Source organism: Trichomycterus rosablanca, chromosome 10 (genome assembly GCF_030014385.1).
Source record: "Trichomycterus rosablanca isolate fTriRos1 chromosome 10, fTriRos1.hap1, whole genome shotgun sequence".
In the NCBI taxonomy this organism is placed as follows: Eukaryota; Metazoa; Chordata; class Actinopteri; order Siluriformes; family Trichomycteridae; genus Trichomycterus; species Trichomycterus rosablanca.
In genome coordinates this window covers 27,897,419-27,913,858 of record NC_085997.1, presented here as the reverse complement: position 1 = coordinate 27,913,858, position 16,440 = coordinate 27,897,419, and positions in this window count along the sequence as shown.

The following is a 16,440-nucleotide window of genomic DNA, read 5'->3' as shown; positions in this document are numbered from 1 at the left end:
ACCTACACAAAAAGAACATGTTTTGCCCTATATAAAAAGTTGTGTTTCACCCTATATTGTATATGATCTGTTTTATGGTAGGGTTACCCACTGTGCAACCATTTCAGTGTGTGTGACTGTATGTGAATGCATGTGTGTATAATTTAAAATGGTTCATCCTTTTTTAAGTGTTGCAAACTACCAAAGAAAACACCAGTATTATTTCATAAATTTAGACTCTTACTTCATTGTACTTTTTAATAATACAGTGCTATGAAAAGCTATTTTCCCCTCACCTGATATGGTCTATTTTGATTAATTCCAACTAATATTAATAAGATGAATGGGTAAAGCCGCTCAGGTGGCGCAGCGGTAAAATACGCTAGCACACCAGAGCTGGGTTTTCGAATACATAGTATCGAATCTCAGCTCTGCCATCCGGCTGCATGAACAACGATTGGCTGTTGTTTATAGGGTTAGGGGCAACTGGTGCAATTACGACCCCTGCTGGCTGATTGATGGCGCTTACACAGGGCTGAGGAATAATGCTGATCAGGGTGTGGCTCTCCGTGGACAGTGCTGGTATATATGGTATATGAACTCGACTCGTGCAGGTGAAAAATGCAGTCTGTACTGAGCATGTGTCGGAGGGGGCGTGTGTCAGTTGAAAAGCGTCCTCAGTCAGCAGTGGAGGGTTGAATCAGTGGAGGATGCAATCGGGGTAATTGGACACGACTAGATTAGGGGAAAATTGGGGGGGAAAGGTTGGAAAGAATAGAAAATTAAAATTTAAAAAATAAGATGAATGAGTAAACTTAAAATTCAGTTTTTAATTAATTAATTTCATTTATTGAATCAAAAGATTTATTCAAAGCCTATTTACCCATGTAAAAAAAAGTAATTGCCCCACTAAACCTAATAACTGGGTTTGCCACCCTTGGCAGTAACATCTGAAATAATTAGTAATAACCTCTGAAGAGTTTTCTACATCACTGTGAATGTAACAGCTGTAACGGCTAAGATGCGACTTAAGTCAGGACTTTGACTCGGCCACTCCAAAACCTTAATTTTGTTTCATTTAAGACATTCAGCAGTAGACTTTGGATCATTGTCCTGCTGCATAACCCAGCTGCACAATCTAGAAGCACTAAGCTTCAGGATTTTCTGATAAACAATTCATGATTCCATCACTTGAGAAGTCAGCTAGGTCCTGCAGAAGTAAAGCTGCCCCAGACCATCTTACTATCACCACCATCTTTGACTGTTGGGATGGGTATGGGTTTGGAAATAATGGCTCTCATTGTGGTTCATTAAAGTCCTAGAGCCCTAACAATGGTTTTGCAACCTTTTCCAAGTTGACTTCCAGGTAGATTTCAATTACTTTGTTCCACATATGTATTTGAAACTCTTTAGAACAACGTATCATGTGCTGCTTTTTAAGACCTTATAGTGTGCTTGACATTGCCAGGCAGTTTCTATTTAAGTGATATTTAATATTTAGATTCAACAGGTCTGTGTGTGGTCCAGGAAGGGCATCCGGCGTTTGTTCGAGATCTGGTGTGTGGCTATCCCAGCAGACAGAAAAAAAAAAAAGCACATTTTAATTAGATTTGTGCACTATGTTTCAAAAATGTTGGGACAGCGCTTGTGTTCCGCTGTTACATCATCTCGTTTCACAATATTTTGTAATTGTTTGCAATTGTATTTGTGAATTAATTGCAATTGTAGATGTGAAAATGTAATTTCAACCTTGCTTGATAAAAAATGAACAGAAAAACTTCATGCTGTATATTGTGCTTCCTAATGCACCACATTTTAATTGGGAAACATGTATTTTCTTTCTAAAACAAGCAGGAACATCTCTTAAAAAGAAGCTGTCTTGCAAATTGACCCCTTAGACTACACAGATGTGTATACCAGACCATGGCAGATGATGTCTTTTATATTTTGTGTTGGTAACAGATGGGATGCTCCTCTGTCTCATTGGCTCGGAGAACATGACATTCATTATTTCAGAAAGCTGTTTAAAGGTGGGAGGTCAAAATCATTTAATATTGGTTTACCCTTTATGCTCAGTTTCTTTGAGTCATAATGTTAGTCATTATATGGTTAAATACATGTTACATGAAATTATTTGCAACACTTTTAGAGAATGACTATATATACACATAGTAACATGCATTATTGTGTGTACATAATGTAATAATTGTAATAATTACAAATGTATGATCAATGACCATACCAGCACTGTCGAATTATGTACATATTGACATAAACACAAACTGTGAATCTTTTGGAGTAAATACAAAGTATGTCAAATGCTTTGCCAAAATGCCCAATACATATCCCACAGTAAGTCAACAGTTCTCAATATGGTGGTAAACATATAATTAATAGAGATAATCTTGCAGCAACATGTATTACCATTAAGTATCATTAAATCCTGTTTTCTGTATAACAGCTAAACAAATACGTCTTCTGCTGGTTGCCATAGTAACAGGTAATAAAAATATGTACCAAACAAAGATGCCGCACATAGTGTTTTCCTGCTGCCTATGAGGTCTATCTATCCAAATCCATGGCCTTATTGAGTCTATCAGTTAAACGTTGATTTGAAGTTTTATGTTGCACTGTCATTTTACTGTAACCACGTGTGCGTGAGGGAATAGACTTTAATATATCAAGATGTTAAACATCTGCACTTTTAAATTCTTTAAATCTAGAGTATTTACTTTCCAAAGAGTAGCTACATTCCTAATGACTTAACATTCACAACATACAGTATTTTCTTTTTTTTAATTATAATTCTCAATGCAACTTACACCGATCAGACATAACCTTATGACCACCTCCTTGTTTCAACACTCACTGTCCATTTTATCAGCTCCACTTACCATATAGAAGCACTTTGTAGTTCTACAATTACTGACTGTAGTCCATCTGTTTCTCTGCATGCTTTGTTAGCCCCCTTTCATGCTGTTCTTCAATGGTCAGGACCCCCACAGGACCACTACAGAGCAGGTATTATTTAGGTGGTGGATCATTCTCAGCACTGCAGTGACAGTGACGTGGTGGTGGTGTGTTAGTGTGTGTTGTGTTGGTATGAGTCAGAATCAGACACAGCAGCACTGCTGGAGTTTTTAAATACCGTATCCACTCACTGTCCACTCTATTAGACACTCCTACCTAGTTGGTTCACCTTGTAGATGTAAAGTCAGATCAGAGAGACGATCACTCATTTATTGCTGCTGTATGAGTTGGTCATCTTCTAGACGTTCATCAGTGGTCACAGAACGCTGCCCATGGGGTGCTGTTGGCTGGATATTTTTGGTTGGTGGACTATTCTCAGTCCAGCAGCGACAGAGAGGTGTTTAAAAACTCATACCAGCACAACACACAATGTCAGTGTCACTGCAGTGCTGAGAATGATCCACAACCCAAATAATACCTGCTCTGTAGTGGCCCTGGGAGAGTCCTGACCATTGAAGAACAGCATGAAAGGGGGCTAACAAAGCATGCAGAGAAATAAATGGACTACAGTCAGTAATTGTAGAACTACAAAGTTCTTCTATATGGTAAGTGGAGCTGATAAAATGGACAATGAGTGTAGAAACAAGGAGGTGGTTTTAATGTTATGGCTGATCAGTGTATATTTCGTGTTTTATGATAAGGATGCCAATAAAATGAACTCGTCAGTTTCAATTTATGTTAAATAATTCTAACTAGTTCATATGTTTTTTGGTTGTGTGTCTTATGGAGCTCAGGGATCATTTTTGTTGCATTTTACCAATGAACATGCACAAATTATTATACTATAAAGGGCATACAATTGGGTCCTGGTACTTTTTGTGTCACTAAAAAGAAAGCATGAATATGTTGTTTTGATATACAGTTGGAAGAGTTGGAAGGCTTGCTGCATAAATGATAAATTCTGTATAAATTCAGTAAAAAAATTTTTGCTGTTGGAACTATTATGTATCTAATAACGTTTGGGTTCATGTCTTGTTGCATTATCTGACTTCTATAAAGCTTCAAGTGACACCTTACCCTAATTTTAAAACCATTATTTTTTTCTGTGGTTTAAACCAATATCTTTGCTGTGTTGTTTCATACATTTGACTAGGGCTGGGCGGTATGATGATACAGTACCATCTTTGATTCCTCATACTGTATGGATTTTTCAAATACTGCCATACCGTAACATAATTAATACAACAGCTGTAGGCTTCAGTAAGCAGCAGATCATATAATATTCCTCTATAGACAGTCGAGAAAGAAGCTTTCAGAGCAATAATTAGAACAGTGGATTCCGGGTATGTCTTACGGGGCGAAAATACTTGGTCAGTTGCTAAACCAACATTATAAGCGACCTGGAAGCGGAGATATATAAAGTTGTCCACTTTTCTACAGACCAGTGGTCAAGTTGTACAGTGGAGTTTGCAAACGTTTTATTTGTTAAGGGTAATTGTACAATACTTAATTATTAAATAAACAATAAAAAATGCATTTATTGCAACTGTTTCACTCGTACTGATTCCATCTTATATTGTATCATTTTGTGGGGCCAAGCAAAGCTTGTAGTACTCAAAACCAGGGGCGGCTCGTTCCTTAAGGCGATCGGGCGACGCACCACCAAAGGGCGAAAGGGAAGAAATTTTTCTATCACATTCAACCAGTGTTAAACTAGCTGTGACTGTTCTGGACAGTCTGTCTTGCCTCTGAATATTGTAGTCCAATCAGCGTCGAGTTGTGTTCTGTACAGTACCGCCCTTTTTTGGGGCGATTTCAGTCCGATTGAAAATCGCCCTGGATTGCTCTCATAGACTCTCATATTAAGGCACTTTTTTTCAAACTGTAGGCACTGCAATACAATCTGTATGGGTTCCGGGAGGGCTCGCACTTACGTGCTTGCGTCACACGTAACCTGGTGTAGCGATCTCGTCACCATTACCTCAGTTCGGAGCAACTTCATCGTGTCATTAAGGGAAATGCCATTCAGTCGTCGTAGTAATCAGGATAAATTAGCAATTTAAGAATTAGGGCCACCCAGACCAAATTTAAATATCAAGCATCTACAAAGGGGGGAAAATCATATAAGTTACAAGTAAATTACAAGTAAGTAATGTAATTTTTAAATTGTGAATTGTGATTGCACTTATTGTATCTCCCCAATTGTTTAATTGTACTTCTTTATTCATTGCACATCAGCCCCGATGCCAATCTTTATTCTGGATCTGCTGCACCTAAAATAAAATGCTATCTGATGAAGACAGCATTAAATTGTTAGTGTGAAGACTTTACTTAATTTTATGATTGATGGTAAAGCTGGTCTCTCTCCATGTTCAAAGTTATTTGTGAAGGCAAACTGAGAAATGACTTAAGATGTTAATTATTTAAGCTTTAATTTACCCATTGAATGGGTCACCTTGGCCATCATCGCAACAATTGCCCCCCAATTGGGCAGGAGCCGCCACTGCTCAAAACCTTCTTTATATACATGGTGAAATTACAACATTTTATGTTCTATGTACTTATGACAGTAAAATAAGCCTTAGACATATAAAAAGTCCCAGTAATACAAAAAAAAAATACAGTGAAACTGCCAGAATATTAAAAAATACCATAATACAAATTTTTGCTTATGTCGCCCAGCCCTACATGTGACTTATAAACAGAGCATTTGTAAATGCCTATTTGTTACAATTGGATTTTCAGAACCTTTTACTGTCTGTTGTGTTGTTGGTTGTATGATCTTTTCACAATGCCCCCTTGTAGCGACAGTACAAAATTTAATTAATTTCTGTGCAATTTGTCTTACTGTAAATTGATAAACATGTCTTTAGAATTGCTTTTTAAGTCCAACTACAACTTCTGCAGTCCTCCCACACTCACTATATGCTTGTTTGAATTCTTACTATTTATTCATAAACTTGTGTTTATTGAGTACAGTACAGGCCAAAAGTTTGGACACACCAGGAAAAAGTTTGGACACACCTTCTCTTCAATGTTTTTTCTTGATTATTTTTATTTTCTACATTGTAAATTAATACTGAAGACATCCAAACTATGAAGAATTATGTAGTGAACCAAAAAGTGTTAAACAAACCAGAATATGTTTTATATTTTACCAACTCTACCTCTGCACAACCCAACTGATGGTCTCAAACACATTAAAAAAGCAACAAATTACAAAAATTCACTCTAGACAAGGCACAAACATTCATTGAAAACCATTCCAGGTGGAAACCTAATAAAGCTGGTTGAGAAAATTTCAAAGAGTGTGCAAATCTGTCATTAAAGCAAAATATAGCTACTTTGAAGAATCTAAAATATAAAACATATTCTGGTTTGTTTAACACTTTTTTGTTTACTACATAATTCCATATGTGTTCCTTCATAGTTTGGATGTCTTTAGTATTAATCTACAATGTAGAAAATTAAAAAAAAATTAAGAAAAACCACAGGAATGAGAAGGTGTGTCCAAACTTTTGGCCTGTACTGTATATGAAGAAAATGTGTTTGGCACATGTTATAAATACAGAGCAATTTGAAAATTTGTTTCGTTTCAAGCACTGTGTACAAGTATAGACCTTTTTTGAGATTCAGTATATGCATGCTTTTTAGGGCAAGGCATATATCCATGCCCAAGGTTGTCCAAACTATGCCATCACCATGTCATTTACCGTTATTTGTTCAAAAGGGGGGAGGGGTGAATAAATATATTTACATGCATTTTGTTTTATGTGTCAGATGGTGTGCAAAGTCCCTGTCCTGATTTTTTTTCTGATTTTGCATATTTAATACCTAGTTCATGCTACACGACTTTTGCCCTGATTGTCGCTTGCCGTCTGGTCGGTGCTAGATTTGCCGGCTCGGGAGCAACTCGGCGTTTGCTCGGCGATCGAAACACGGCTCTCAACCGCTATGTGTGAACTACTCAACAACTCTATCCGAGTGGCGATTTCTAACATGTGAGATATCTGAATCTGAGTTGCCCGACTGGCAATGAGCGCCATGTCGAACAGCCAGTGAGAACGCAAGATACGGTGTGAGGGGAAACACAGGGGAGGTGTTGTAAAAAGGTGGGACAGGGGCTTAATATAGTTTATATCAGAATATATCAGCATACACACAAGTTTTACAGTATTTCTGACCTTATCGTTCTCTACAAAACATAACACCAACGCTGCATTGCAAAAAATATTTATTAACTTCCAACTCACTATGGAACAATTCATGCTATTCACGTTGCCAAATCCACTCAGATTCATGAATATTTTCTCCTTGATTTTACACTGCACATCAGCGCACAAACTTTGATCGCTCACTACTTGTTGACATGCAATTTTGGACGTGGTGTCATTAAACCCTTCGTCACTTCTCGTGTTTGTTTTCATGACAAAACGTAGTTTGGGAGACCAGAGAAGCTCGTCTGCGATTCCAGTTGGTGATAGGTGGTGTATTGTGAAACCCCCTATCGCCGATCAGTCGTGTAGTGTGAAAGCCACACCGACTTGAAAGACTCCCGATTACAAGAGATCTAGTCGTGTAGTGTGAACTGTACAGCGACCTGACGACTTGGAAAGTTGTGTAGTGTGAACTTGGCATTAGCTGAAAGATCCTTATACATAATGTAATATCAAAGGTCCTGTCTCAGCATCTCAATATGGTTCAAGTTAGCACTTGACTAGACACTAAAACTGACACATTTGTGTAACCCAAAATCTATTCTTTTTAGCCACTCAGAGGTGGGCTTACTCTTAGCTTTGGATCGTTGTCTTGTTGTATAACCTAATTGGGCTTAAGCTTCAGATCATTATATGATAGGACATTCTCCAAAGGACTTTTCTGGTAAAAAAAAAAACAACAACCCATAAACAAACCATCACATTACTACAACGTTTGGTAAGATGTTCTTATTGTACAATGCTTTGTTAGCTTTATGCTAGTATGAAGCAGGACCCATGCCTTCCAAGATATTCCAAAAGTTCCTAAAGTTCTTATTAGTCCCTGAAGGCATGATTTATTTTAACTGTGGTTTGCAGGAGTCTCAAAGTAATAAATATTAAAATAACTTTATGACTTGCTGAAATTTGGTTGTTATGACCTATTTGCCTGCCTACACTACCTGCTTCACAGTGATAAAAAGATTCTTTTTGTTTGATGTTCAGACTCAATGGGACACTAATCAGTTATTCTTGTTTATTCAGGTTCTGTCTTGTATCAAATGTTTTTGAATATTTAAAGTAATTAAGTGTAAATTTTGCCAAAAAGATGGTTTTTTTTCATTGCACTCTACACCCATGTCTTTTTTAAATGGACAAGAAGGTCATAGATATAAGATTTGTGCTGTGACCAAACCCAAAGTCTGATGTTTCTGTCACTATTTCCAATAAATGTATTTTAACACCATGAGTAATTTACCCTCATTTTATACACAATTCCTTAGCTAATACATTGAGCATTAAAGATTAAAGGTCAGTCTTTATCGTAACCATGTCATGTAGGGATGTAACGATGCACCACAAGACAGTTAAAAATCGATTCCCATGTGTAACGATTCAAATCGGTTTACATGTATAATGAATCGATATTCACTTTAAACAGCAGAGGGCACTGGCGCTATTCACCTCGCCTGGTTGACGTCACTGGCGCTATACGCCTGGTTGCCAAATTGGGCTTAATTCAAAATTGTTTTGCATAGTTTGTACCTACCTCAGAAATAAAAGGGCATTCATTATTTAGATAAATAAAAGATAAGCACAAATACAGTATTTTCTTTTCTTTTTTATGAGAAATAATAAAAGGAAACTTTGTCATAATTTGTCTTCAATTTCAGTTTAAAAAATCGGGAAAAAATCCTATCGTGAACCCAGTATCGTGAATCGCATCGCATCGTGGGTAGAGTGTATCGTTACATCCCTAATGTCATGTTATGATGTGACATGAATGTAATTGTGCTGAGACTTATTCAGCCCTGAATTGAAAGCTGAGACAAAGCCTTGGCTTTTTGTGTGTGTGTGACTATCACTGCTGCTTGTTCTTGCTCTTGTTGACAGCTTGCTGGGCTGCAGGGTTTGGATGATTCTTTATTTATCAATTGCTTCCATACTGCGCCTGATCCCTTCTTATGCATTCTGTTGTCAAGGATTTTAGCATCAGCCAGCCTGGTGCAGCACAATTCAAGAAAGGATGATTAATGGTCTGCCTCATTCTAGCTGGCATCTCTGGAATGCCTGCGATTTTTTTCGCCTGCAAAGTCACCGTGTTAATAAAGATCAATATTTAATACTGAATCTTTTCTCGGACACTTGGTAGAACAGCTTTTGTTCAGCTGAAGACATTGAAGTAGTTTCTGGATAAGCATATATTGGATTTAGTTATTGCAAATCAAGGAGAAAATGGGTTTGAGATAGAAATCCTTTTTTTAAATGTACATTTAAAAGAGGAGAAATTCACTGGGATGAACTAGCATTGGGTGCTGTCCTTAAAATGTACCATGAAGATGAGAGCTTTCACTTTGCATCATGTCAGGACTGCAGGGACTGGTTCACCTCAGCTCTATCTCTCTCTCTGACTGAACACTGTTGGGACAGGCTGCAGGCAATAAATTATTAACCGAGATATGCTAAGAGGCCAGCATTATGTAGATGCCCTCCTAGTAGATCCTGCTATTTCAGCCACACCCACTACTAACATGATTACAATCAAGCATACAAAGATGCAATGTCAGTTGGCAGAAATTGGCTGCAGAATGGTTTGCTGAATTTGTAGCAAGGTAAGTGCTGCTTATTGTGTCAAACATCTGAACAAAATATATGGCTTGAAGAACAAGACAACAGTTGGATCAGTGTAAAATCATCTGTCACTGGTCACAACACTCAAAATGTCTTCGCAACAGCTGTTCATTACAAGCTTAATGAATGGGATTCTTCAGGGCTGACTACTACACACAAGCAAAAGTCAAATCATGAAAAGTTGGGACTGTACACCGATCAGCCATAACATTAAAACCACCTCCTTGTTTCTACACTCACTGTCCATTTTATCAGCTCCACCTACCATATAGAAACACTTTGTAGTTCTACAATTACTGACTGTAGTCCATCTGTTTCTTTACATACCTTTTTAGCCAGTTTTCACCCTGTTCTTCAATGGTCAGGACCACCACAGAGCAGGTATTTTTTTGGGTGATGGATCATTCTCAGCACTGCAGTAACACTGACATGGTGGTGGTGTGAGTGGATCAGACACAGCAGCACTGCTGGAGTTTTTTTAATACCGTGTCCACTCACTGTCCACTCTATTAGACACTCCTACCTAATTGGTCCACCTTGTAGATGTAAAGTCAGAGACGATCGCTCATCTATTGCTGCTGTTTGAGTTGGTCATCTTCTAGACCTTCATCAGTGGTCACAGGACGCTGACTGGTTGATTGGTTGGTGGACTATTCTCAGTCCAGCAGTGACAGTGTTTAAAAACTCCATCAGTGCTGCTGTGTCTGATCCACTCAAACCAGCACAACACACACTTAACACACCACCACCATGCTAGTGTCATTGCAGTGCTGAGAATGATCCACCACCCAAATCCTGACCATTTAAGAACAGGGTGAAAGCAGGCTAAAAAAGTATGTAGAGAAACAGATGGACTACAGTCAGTAATTGTAGAACTACAAAGTGCTTCTATATGGTAAGTGGAGCCGATTAAATGGACAGTGAGTGTAGAAACAAGGAGGTGGTTTTAATGTTATGGCTGATCGGTGTACAGTGTATCACAAAAGTGAGTACACCCCTCACATTTCTGCAAATATTTTATTATATCTTTTCATGGGACAACACTATAGACATGAAACTTGGATATAAGTTAGAGTAGTCAGTGTACAACTTGTATAGCAGTGTAGATTTACTGTCTTCTGAAAATAACTCAACACACAGCCATTAATGTCTAAATGGCTGGCAACATAAGTGAGTACACCCCACAGTGAACATGTCCAAATTGTGCCCAAAGTGTCAATATTTTGTGTGACCACCATTATTATCCAGCACTGCCTTAACCCTCCTGGGCATGGAATTCACCAGAGCTGCACAGGTTGCTACTGGAATCCTCTTCCACTCCTCCATGATGACATCACGGAGCTGGTGGATGTTAGACACCTTGAACTCCTCCACCTTCCACTTGAGGATGCGCCACAGGTGCTCAATTGGGTTTAGTCCATCACCTTTACATTCAGCTTCCTCAGCAAGGCAGTTGTCATCTTGGAGGTTGTGTTTGGGGTCGTTATCCTGTTGGAAAACTGCCATCAGTTTTCGAAGGGAGGGGATCATGCTCTGTTTCAGAATGTCACAGTACATGTTGGAATTCATGTTTCCCTCAATGAACTGCAGCTCCCCAGTGCCAGCAACACTCATGCAGCCCAAAACCATGATGCTACCACCACCATGCTTGACTGTAGGCAAGATACAGTTGTCTTGGTACTTCTCACCAGGACGCCGCCACACATGCTGGACACCATCTGAGCCAAACAAGTTTATCTTGGTCTCGTCAGACCACAGGGCATTCCAGTAATCCATGTTCTTGGACTGCTTGTCTTCAGCAAACTGTTTGCGGGCTTTCTTGTGCGTCAGCTTCCTTCTGGGATGACGACCATGCAGACCGAGTTGATGCAGTGTGCGGCGTATGGTCTGAGCACTGACAGGCTGACCTCCCACGTCTTCAACCTCTGCAGCAATGCTGGCAGCACTCATGTGTCTATTTTTTAAAGCCAACCTCTGGATATGACGCCGAACACGTGGACTCAACTTCTTTGGTCGACCCTGGCGAAGCCTGTTCCGAGTGGAACCTGTCCTGGAAAACCGCTGTATGACCTTGGCCACCATGCTGTAGCTCAGTTTCAGGGTGTTAGCAATCTTCTTATAGCCCAGGCCATCTTTGTGGAGAGCAACAATTCTATTTCTCACATCCTCAGAGAGTTCTTTGCCATGAGGTGCCATGTTGAATATCCAGTGGCAAGTATGACAGAATTGTACCCAAAACACCAAATTTAACAGCCCTGCTCCCCATTTACACCTGGGACCTTGACACATGACACCAGGGAAGGACAACGACACATTTGGGCACAATTTGGACATGTTCACTGTGGGGTGTACTCACTTATGTTGCCAGCTATTTAGACATTAATGGCTGTGTGTTGAGTTATTTTCAGAAGACAGTAAATCTACACTGCTATACAAGTTGTACACTGACTACTCTAAGTTATATCCAAGTTTCACGTCTATAGTGTTGTCCCATGAAAAGATATAATAAAATATTTGCAGAAATGTGAGGGGTGTACTCACTTTTGTGATACACTGTATATGCAATGTAAAAAAGTGTTTTTAGTACACAAAAGCACAGTGGCTATTTCTGATGTTTACAGTGCAATAGTGAATCCTATCGTGGATTCAAAATCTTCAGATGTGAGGTGAGTCTGAAGCCTACCTTGCTACAGACAGAATAAGCCAGCTATGGACAGTCAAGGGATCCATACAGCTTCAGGACACCATGTTAGGTCAGCACAAACATACTGGGCCATTTGTAGGTCCAGGCCCAGACTGTAGTACCAGCATCTGAGCATACAAGCAGGCCAGTGGGTAGACGACTCCTACTTCTGTGGACCCCCCCCACCACAACACACAGACAACCATTCACCATCTTGAACCCCATCTGCCAGCTCCTGAAAGGTATGATATTTGCCAGAATTTTTTTTATGTACTCAAGCATGGTTGTATTGCAAAGATTTAGCTGAAGCAGTTGGCCAGACTGACTAATGAAGATGTACATTTAGCTTTGTACATTTAGTTTGTACATTTAGCTTTTACATTGCCATTTAAGTATAATGTGTTTTAAAAATGGTCCATTATTTTATACAATTAGAGACTACATACAATAGGTGACATAGTGTGTGAGTGTAATAATAAATTGCAAATCAGTTTTAGCAGATTGACCTTAACTGTGGTCTGTTGTGTATATATGATTTACTAGAGTTGCCTGTTATATTTGTTAACATATAATCATTAGCTATAATAATAATTTGGCTAAAATTAACAAAGCTATATTGAAATATATTTGTAGTTTACATAGCTGTTGAAAATTTAAGCCAACAAAAAAATTAGCCTATAATCTCCCAACCACAATAGACTAAATTGAGAATTAGTATAGTTATGCATGACTGGAAGGTGTGTCAAAAAGCAGTGGTACTCTTGGTACTAAGATAAATTGGTAAATGCAGGTTTTTATACCAACTAGCCACAAGCTTTACCTGATACAACCAATCAGTGATTTAAAGGTCAAGACCAACTGATTAAATACACAGATCAGCCATAACATTAAAACCACCTCCTTGTTTCTACACTCACTGTCCATTTTATCATGTAGTTCTACAATTACTGACTGTAGTCCATCTATTTCTCTACATAATTTTAGCCTGCTTTCACCCTGTTCTTCAATTGTCAGGACCGCCACAGAACCACCACAGAGCAGGTATTATTTAGGTGGTGGATGATCTCAGCACTGCAGTGACAATGACATGGTGGTGGTGTATACCATGTCCACTCACTGTCCACTCTATTAGACACTCCTACCTTGGTTGGTCCACCTTGTAGATGTAAAGTCAGAGACACTTATCTATTGCTGCTGTTTGAGTTGGTCATCTTTAGACCTTCATCAGCAGTCACAAGACGCTGCCCACCGGGCGCTGTTGGCTGGATATTTTTAGTTGGTGGACTATTCTCAGTCCAGCAGTGACAGTGAGGTGTTTAAAAACTCCATCAGCGCTGCTGTGTCTGATCCACTCATACCAGCACAACACACACTAACACACCACCACCATGTCAGTGTCACTGCAGTGCTGAGAATGATCCACCACCCAAATAATACCTGCTCTGTAGTGGTCCTGACCATTGAAGAACAGCATGAAAGATGGACTACAGTCAGTAATTGTAGAACTACAAAGTTCTTCTATATGGCAAGTGAAGCCGATAAAATGGACAATGTGTTTAGAAACAAGGAGGTGGTTTTAATGTTATGGCTGATCGGTGTAAGTGGAGTCAGATATGGCTCACATTTGGTTGATGTGGAAACCTGCAGCCACTACAACCTTCTGGATAAAATGACCTTACAATAAATTAATGAATAAATGAATAACACAATGATTAATACATCTAGGAAACCCATCTAGATAAATTCTTACTTACAGATACTACAGCATTAGTAATACACCATGAAACCCTTTTTTTAAGGCTGTAAAAGCTGAGCATCCATTAATCATAACCATACCAGTGGGGTGAAAAGTAGCATTCAGTGCAGTGAATAATAAAAGAGCTTTCTCGCACCAGTTCACAGATCAGGACATAAAAGCCAAGGCTTTGCAATAATGATTAACTGCGACTTGTTTTTTTTATTGCTGTTTTTAAGCAATTTATTGTTACGTTTGCAGAAGACGTTTAAACAAGGTTTATTATCAACTATGATTAAATGATTCGTAACAAATATACACAGATCAGCCATAACATTAAAACCACCTTCTTGTTTCTATGCACATTGTCCATTTTATCAGCTCCACTTACCATATAGAAGCACTTTGTAGTTCTACAATTACTAACTGTAGTCCATCTGTTTTTCTGCATGCTTTGTTAGCCCCCTTTCATGCTGTTCTTCAATGGTTAGGACTCTCCCAGGTAATACCACCACAAAGTGGGTATTATTTGGGTGGTAGGTCATTCTAAGCACTGCAGTCACACTGACATGGTGGTGGTGTCTTAGTGTGTGTTGTGCTGGTATAAGTGGATCAGACACAGCAGCGCTGATGGAGTTTTTAAACACCTCTTTGTCACTGCTGGGCTGAGAATAGTCCACCAACCAAAAACATCCAGCCAACAGCGTCCCGTGGGCAGCGTCCTGTGACCACTGATGAAGGTCTAGAAGATGACCAACTCAAACAGCATCAATAGATGAGCGATCGTCTCTGACTTTACATCTACAAGGTGGACCAACTAGGTAGGAGTGTCTATCGAGTGGACAGTGAGTGGACACGGTATTTAAAAACTCCAGCAGCACCACCACCATGTCATTGTCACTGCAGTGCTGAGAATTATCCACCACCTAAATAATACCTGCTCTGTGGGGGTCCTGAGCATTGAAGAACAGGGTGAAAGCAGGCTGAAAAAGTATGTAGAAAAATAGATGGACAACAAAGTGCTTCTATATGGTAAGTGGAGCTGATAAAATGGACAGTGAATGTAAAAACAAGGAGGTGGTTTTAATTATTATTTTTGGTATTATTATTATTTAGGCCTTTAAACTATGAATTTGGCAATAGCAATGTGGTATAGATGGTAACTGGACCCAGCAACATCTAGCATTCTTCAATACATCTCCCATAACCATTGTTAATAGTCTCAGCTATTGTAGAGTTTGCTACATTTTGAGTACAGTAAAATTCACTTACTTCTAAATATACCTTGAGAATTTCACTATAAACACAGAATAAACCTTAATTAGCTTTTAATTTCAATATGTATTGTTAATATTATAGACTGCAATGTACAGTAGTTTAGCAAATAAGCAAGCCTTGTCACATACTGCCCCCTAGAGAACCAACAGCATAATTACAATGCTGCTTTTTTTTTTTAAATATATCAAATTAAATCACTTAATTTAAAATGATACAAAAATGAAATATTTGTACATTTAAAAGTATAAGGCGAAATAAAAAACATGAGCCAGACAAATCACAAATTCATTTAAAGTATTTACATTTATTTAAGGAAAACTGAAACTGCAAAGAGGTAAATACAGTACAATATACTAGTGTCAACTTGGTGCATCACATTTAGGCACTTGGCATAGAAAAATAAGTTCTCTCTGATTTCCAAATAATCCCTTAAACCTGTGTGAAATTACCTACTAAATAGATTTGCCTCAGTAAAAACATTATTTGGTTGCTGTCACATTGGGTCATGTTTTCTGCTCTGATGTAGTGGTATAAGGCTGGATCACATGAGCAGAATATAAATCAGTGGCCTGTGACCAATAAGCAGTAAATAGTTAGGATTCAAATGTTGCATGACTCAGCAAAAGGTTAAGCAATCCAGATGCAAAAGCAGCTGCAAATGGATTTTTTCCCTGCTTTGAGTACTAACGATTAAAGCGATTGTCTTTCTTTAAAGTGGAAATGTACTGTATAATGTAACATTTCTAAAGAGTCACATAGCAAGTCAATTAAACACATCTGTTTTAGTATACGACAAAAACAAACCACTCCTTGGGTTGCAATTGTACCTCAATTTTTAACAAATATTCATAAAAAAAATTCAGGTGTTGATTAATTTTTTTAATGTATTTAGCGAGTTCAAGTTCACCTAGAAACTGCATGTTTCGGACAAACAAATGGTCCATGTGGCTGCCCCAGGCCGTGTACAA